Raw genomic sequence first — 7,500 nt, forward strand, 5'->3', positions numbered from 1 at the left:
GATTACGCATATACGATAATAAAGCTTCCTTCAAGGAAGGATAAGTGAAAGCAAGATTTTGATAAATAGCAAATCCCATGATGGCATCAATTGAACAAGACAGTCAAACAACCAGGTACTGAAAGGATGTAAGAGACAGAAACTTCGGTTAAAAGCCTACAGGTAACACTGAATGGCAATCTGTCAATCACTCAGTCAATCATGCAACGAGGGAAGGCGATGCTTGACGGGTGGCAGAGAACACTGAGAAGCTGAAAGTGAGGAGGGGATAAAATGGAGAGGCTGCGGATGGAATGATTGCAAAAATAAAATTATGGCCTGGATACCTTGAACACGACAACATTCCGTTGAAAAGAATATAGATTTTAATGATGTTTAACATCACACATAAATTAGGATGAAAAACAAAAATGTCTGGTTGGTGGATCTATTTTTCGTTCACTCCATCAGTACTTGATATAAGTACGGGTCTTCAATACTATTTCGTAATTTTCCTAAAGCCTACTGGAGCTATTTTCGATTTCATGAGATTTAGAAAAATACATACTGATACATAATACTTCACAACCTGTGAAGCACGGGAATAAAACCTGGGAGAGTAAAAAATGAAAGAAATTTTTATTTATATTACTCTGAGAAAGACAAACGTACAGAGATGCACTGTATCAGAACCAGATAGTCCACAGGAATAATATTTAAAATCATAAATTTATAGGACAGTTTAAGGAATGTGATGAGTTTGTGTTTTTTATTGGTAAAAAGAAAACGCTGGTAAAAATATCACAACCTAATAATGCATAGGAATAACATTTAAATTAGTAAATTTACAAAATATATGGTAAATACAAAGAATATCAATTTTCACTGCTAGTGATCAAATTATTTTGCTAATGTAAAACAGATCGTGAACTGACAGGCAACGAGAATAAATCTAAAATAATAAATTTGTAAGGGAAATGAATTAAGTAACAAACTTGTAACTTTTCATTAATGAAAATTTATTATATCCCGCCATAAAATACTGCATATGACAGGAATAACACCAAATTTTGTCCGTTTACGAAGAAATTTAATAAATCGAATCAGCATCGCGTAAAACCTATGCAGTGCCTTTAATTACTATTCGATTAATTCTCGCACAGTGTCACAGAGTAAATTACTTTCCAGCCTGAATCCATGTGCTGGCAACCCAATTACTGCCCATTCTAATTATATTGAATTGGAATTCTATTATTATTTATTTCATTCTGTGACCATCGTTTACCGTTGCAACCTTGACGTATCTACACTGGACTACTGGTCTCACTTTTCTGTTGTAAAGTTGTAATTGCACAGCTTCTCATTACCGTATATGTGTTTGTTTGTCCGTATCCCATACGTCGGAATAGATAGCATCTGTTGGAAGGCGCGGGAGGGCGTGGGTTGTTACTTTTGCATATTTCTTGTGTGTTTGCGGGAAGGGCTGAAGTCACGCATATTGTAACCTCATTCACTTTAATTTATTATAAATAACGTTTAAAGGAAGACACCAATCTTTTCTAAGCCCACTTGTAATTTACGGAGAAGGTGTTAACTAATATATATATATATATATATATATATATATATATATATATATATATATATATATATATATATATATATATATATATATATATATATATATATATATATGTATACACATATACATATACATATGTATATGCATATGTATATATATGTATGTATACACAAACATATATATATATATATATATATATATATATATATATACGTATATATATGTATATATATGCAAACATAATACGCATAGATGTAGATATAGCTACATAGTAGTGGTAAACTTAAGGTGTAGAATGTCTGTATACAGTAACTGACGTTTAAGAAGACATCTGGTTGTCTTGTTAAGTATTCGCCTTTCCAAGTCCGTTGGAAGAGTAAATTGATTTCCCAGTGAGATCTACATAAAAAAAACAGTCAGCTCGTGCAAATTCTGTAATGCATTTTATGAACACCTTACTTTTTTTTCAGTAACAACTTTTTTTTCAGCAAACAATATCATTAAAGCCATTCACGATTGACAGAATATCAAGTTGCCTGCCACCCGAAGGTTTAAATGGTATCGGATGTTGATACTTATTGTCATCTCCAGTAGTCATTGATACATCTATTGTTCTTCATTTCATTGGGCATAAGTTTTTGCCTTGATTGCCGCGATGATTATATTGGTGATGGATAAAACTAATAGCATTAGTTTCTATCGCATTCCATTACTTTCATTTAGCATCTACTCGATTTTCATTTTGCAAGTGAACCCAGTTCAGTGTGATTACGGGAAGGTAGTTAATACCTATTAAGTGTTTTCGTGTCAGAATTCTTTTCTGAGTAAAGCCACTGGAAAGTAAGATCAAATTATCAGACACTATATTATATTGAACTGAATTTCGACATTACTTCATTGTATGCGACTCTTTAAGTTTATTTTATAAGGTTGACCTTAAAGATATCAACGGCATTCATCAAAAATGTGTTACAAAATCACCGTTTGTTGTCAGAGGTTGTCAAGAAGGTACTGGTGTGTGTTATGGGTATACTGGAGTGTGGATATGAATCATTTTAAAGCTTTAACTTATTTGTATTATCCTCAGCAAGGGAAGTTCGTGTAAAATGTGTTTTCTTACTTTTAGGTTACTGAATCATTACCTTTTCAATACAATTAGCTTCATGTATGTCGACGCCTTTGTCATCATTCATAATTAAGTGATGAATTTTCTTATGCATAAACAGTATTGCTATTTCTAAATAAAACTGCCAAAACTTGCGAATGTTATGTCTATGTACTTAGAAATACGAATCATTATGTCTTTTCTATAAACTACAATATAAGAGACCTCGAAAAATCCCCGTTAGATAAAACCTCAAAAAACTGTATAAGGATATTTATATAATATCCCTCATCTTCCCTTCAATTCTGTTATATAAATCGCTGCACAATGGTCTTAAATACCAAACGTTGTTTATATAAAAGAGAATCACTTATAGAATTAACTGTACACTCAGCATCATGTGTCTCCATGCCAGATCATGTAAAAGCATCGTTGCAATCTCCGTTCCTCTAGAAATAGGAGGATTTTTCGTGTTGCGATTCAATTCAGTAAAATTTTCACGGAAAATGTCAAGAGAACAGTACTGGGAAAAGCCTTCCTTTTAACATCAGTAGAGGGATATCAAATACTTGACAGGATATTGCGTTTTTACGTAACCACATTATCTGACTCCTTAAATTTCTTTATATATATATATATATATATATATATATATATATATATATATATATATATATGTGTGTGTGTGTGTGTGTGTGTGTGTGTGTGTGTGTGTGTGTGTGTGTGTGGTGCGTGTGTATGTATGTATGTATGTGTGTATGTTTTTTGGGAATTTGAAAGTCATCATTTGCCCTTGTTAAGAATTTTTAGAATTAAAGGTATTACTTTTTATTAATGATTATTGGTTGATTACCCTTTAGATAACAGTCAGATGTATGGGAGTATCTAATTTATATTTGATTCGTCATTTCAGCATGTTCAAATGACGTAAAATTACGTAACCCTTGAAGAATCCGTAATTCTTTTGAAATAAAATGGGCCGATTTTCCCCGAAGAGTCTGGGCAAAAGATGCTGGTCAAGAAAGTTTCTTATTGTGGTGATTGGAAAGAGCATGAGTGGGAGAAATTTCATCAAGGATTAGGGCAGAAGACAGTCTTTCTAACTTTATTTCCCTTAAGAAAAACTGACATCATGAAAGATCACAGACGAGGAAAGCAATTTTATCAGAGGTTATTAAATACATCGTAGGAAGAATTTTCGGAACTTTCCTAGGTAGTGACCCCTGGTATGTATCCACCTTTACGGCGTGTTTAGTACAAGCCCTTTGGGATTACCATATAAACATTAACAAAAGACTGTAAATATCTTAAAGATAATGACCTCCAAGATATATTAGTCCTAGATAACGATCCCCGAAAACCTTTTGGGGTCACAACTAGGAAAGATCTGAATTTTTGTATAAGGCGTTCGCATTGTGGTCTTAATGTGAAAACATATTATCATAAAAAACGCATGATTTATTTTTTACATCTTGAATAATGGTAAACACCAGTAATGAGAGGGAGTTAATATCGGAGACATATGAGAAACACCGAATTAGAATATAATGTTAAGGAATCAGAGCGACTGTAATATAATAATAATAATAATAATAATAATAATAATAATAATAATAATAATAATAATAATACTTAACAGGAGACGCCAAGTAGTTCATAGTCGTGGAAACAATTATCATGCGTAATGGGAGAAAAAGTACTAATAGGAAAAACGCCATCACATCTCTTCCATAGTGTGGATGCAATAATATTCTAGAGATATATTAAAATAAAGAATATATTCCCGTATAATCTTGGTGATGTCAACTAACGTATTCTGGTGAACAAGAAACAAATTTCCCAGGGTTATACTTTTCTGACCTTAAGTTATTAAAATACCAAGAGCAAGTGATTAACTTTCTGAATAAATACCGCACTCATTAAAACTTGATACCTAGCCGCAAAGAAAAGTTAATTAGTTTCCTATTTTAAGCTGAATTTAAATGAATCCTTAATTGCAGGCTTTCATTTCTGCCAGATAAGATTTAATCTCTCGTTTCATTTTTTGGGGGGAAATTCTGAATGAACTTGACGTTGCGGGATTGATATAATGTTGCGGAGGAACTGACTCTTTCGTTTAAGATTGCCGTCAAGAAAAATGTTTATGCCTTTTCGCCTCAGGCTAATTGATGTTGTTGAAAGCTGCCGGATGGGCGGAAATATGTACAGGGGATATTTTCTTTATACTTTGACAAATTCAAAATGGTTTGTACATCGCTATAACCGGCACCCACACGCTGGAGAGAGAGAGAGAGAGAGAGAGAGAGAGAGAGAGAGAGAGAGAGAGAGAGAGAGAGAGAGAGAGAGAGAGAATAATATGGTGTTTTGTCATCTCTCTGTAGATTGCGTAGAATAAGACTATATTTGCTGTTTCTTCATCTGACATGCTACCTAAAACATGGACTAGCACATTCACTACGGTGCACACCTCTGCAAACATGGTCATCAAGTATATGAACATATGAACCCGTAATATCTACGGCATAAATTATACATGAGCAATAAACATGATTTATGACAATTGATACTACAAGTATATATCCCATTGGAAAACATTTAGACCACAGAAAATCGTAATTTTTTTAACGGTGAAGATGGTTTTCGTGTCAAAAGTTCATCAGTTAAAAACAGGTTTTTCTTTAAAAAAGATATCCTAAAAAATATGTCAATCAGCTTCTGATTCTTTACAGCCGCTCTTGAGACACCCTGTAACTACGCTCTTAGACACTGACTTCCAGATGAACGCATGACCTACAAAAGCAACAGAAAATCCTCAAATCATAAACACATGGTTTTCGTGAACGAGGATAAAATACTATAAATCCTAATTAATAGGAAATAATAACGAAAATAAGGTACATAATAGTAAAGAAACATCCTTAAGAAGAACGATACACTACTTTTATGGTGCTCTATCATTAATTTAAAAAGGCGTTAAACACGCTCACACTAGTTCAGCGTAAGACATTAAATGCTTAAGTATTTCTCCTAAACAGAGACTATTGTGTCATATATCGACATCGACAAAATACTGTGGCCTGTGTATAATCTTTCGGAAGTTAGCAATTCATTTCATCTCACTAATTCCAAACTTCCTGTGCGTTCGCTTTCTCCTCTCTCTCTCTCTCTCTCTCTCTCTCTCTCTCTCTCTCTCTCTCTCTCTCTCTCTCTCTCTCCACCCTTGATCTGCAGTGGTTCTTAAACTATTCATCAGTTTGGTCAAGATTTTTACTTGGGTTTCATGAACATCATTCCACTCAGCATCGATACACTTATACGATGATCAGTAATCTGACCGAAAAATAAATTCAAATATGTCTGAGCAATAAATAACACCAACAATACGTTTACTTTAATGAATATTTTTTTATTACTTTTACACGTAAAAGCTGATATGGCGTGACCCTAATGCTCTTCTTGGCAGACATGATGGAAACAAGACTGGACTGACGAATGGAGCGACAACTACACTGAGGAAGTTTCAAATTATTGAAAATATGAAATGAACTGCCAGCTTCCGAATGAAGGGGAATGGCCGAAGCTTCGAGATAAGTAGCAGTCCAGCAGTCCCACTTCTTGAAGGGAAATAATCTGCAAGGGTTGCAGATGACAACTCCCAAGGCTTACAAGTAAGTGAAAAGATACTGACGCAAAACGTTACGTTCTGACTGATTGATTGTTTGATTTTTAATTATGCAATGTCTTAACCACCTGCGTCACCGACAACTGAAAAATATGCTGTGACTCAATTATTGATTTTTACAGAGCAGAGTCACGTGTCGATCGGCGGCCTGACTTTCGCAGGTCGAATGTTAAAAAGTAAAAGAAAAATGGCTAAAAATATGACTGAGACTATATTTAAATCTAACCTAATTTAAATATTCAAACTTAATCAATGCATTTGGAATGATGTAATATTTTCATGTTAATGTAACTGAATAATTCTGTGGCAGCTGCAGAGGTAATGTAATTGTTTCGTTTCGAGTGAGTAAATAATTATTTCGTTTTGAGTTAAGTCCTCGTAATCTTAAGCTTGTATTTTAATCTCAGGAGATTAAATCTAAGCTTTCATTTATGTTTACTGAATTATCAATACTTCATGTTTGTGCTGCAGTAAAGAAAAATTTCAGATAGTATACGTTCACTTGACAGTATCACAAAACATTATTATTCTTAATTGCTTTTTCATTGAAGTTAGCCCTTATGACAGTATGTAAAAAATCACTGATTTCGTTAGACTTTTTTTTATTGTCTAATGTAATGAAAACATTCACTGATGCTCGATTAGCTTTACTATAAAGTAAGCAAACCCCATTTATGACTGATAATTACTTATCATAACAAACTACTTGATATGTTTACGCATAGAGCAAACGTTTTCATCTCAAAACAAACCCTCACCCCCCAAAAAAATAAATTTTGGCAAACAATAGTCTGGCATTTTGGATTGGCAAATGTGAAGGGAAAGAGCGATAAATTACTGTGCAGAAAAAAAAGGAAAACAGAATATTTACTTTGGGATGTAAAAACCGGAGGAGGCTGGAGTATTGGGGAATGCATGGGGTTTATTATCTAGTTTCTGTTCAGTAAATAGTAATTTGAAGGTTGTAGCCTAATTCTGTCACCCCTGAATGAGAATATTTTGACAGGGAGCACCTACAGGATACGCCTCGCTAATATCACTTAAGTAGGAGAATGATTTTTTTTTTTTATATTTCAGAACAGAAATGCTGTCTACCCACCTTTAAGAACACCCCATTACACCTTCGTTTTCTTTCCTCACAATAATTTTATT

The 7,500-nt window shown here is 33.6% G+C and overlaps 1 long non-coding RNA gene across 1 annotated transcript in view; it reads left to right on the forward strand.

Moving 5' to 3' along the window:
• Nucleotides 1–7,500, forward strand: part of LOC136839633 (uncharacterized) — a 228,419-nt gene that overhangs the window by 54,906 nt on the left and 166,013 nt on the right. The window contains exon 2 of the long non-coding RNA XR_010853422.1: nt 6,130–6,334. This is a non-coding gene — a long non-coding RNA (uncharacterized lncRNA). The remainder of the gene's footprint in view (nt 1–6,129; nt 6,335–7,500) is intronic.

This window comes from Macrobrachium rosenbergii, chromosome 6 (genome assembly GCF_040412425.1).
Source record: "Macrobrachium rosenbergii isolate ZJJX-2024 chromosome 6, ASM4041242v1, whole genome shotgun sequence".
NCBI lineage: Eukaryota > Metazoa > Arthropoda > Malacostraca > Decapoda > Palaemonidae > Macrobrachium > Macrobrachium rosenbergii.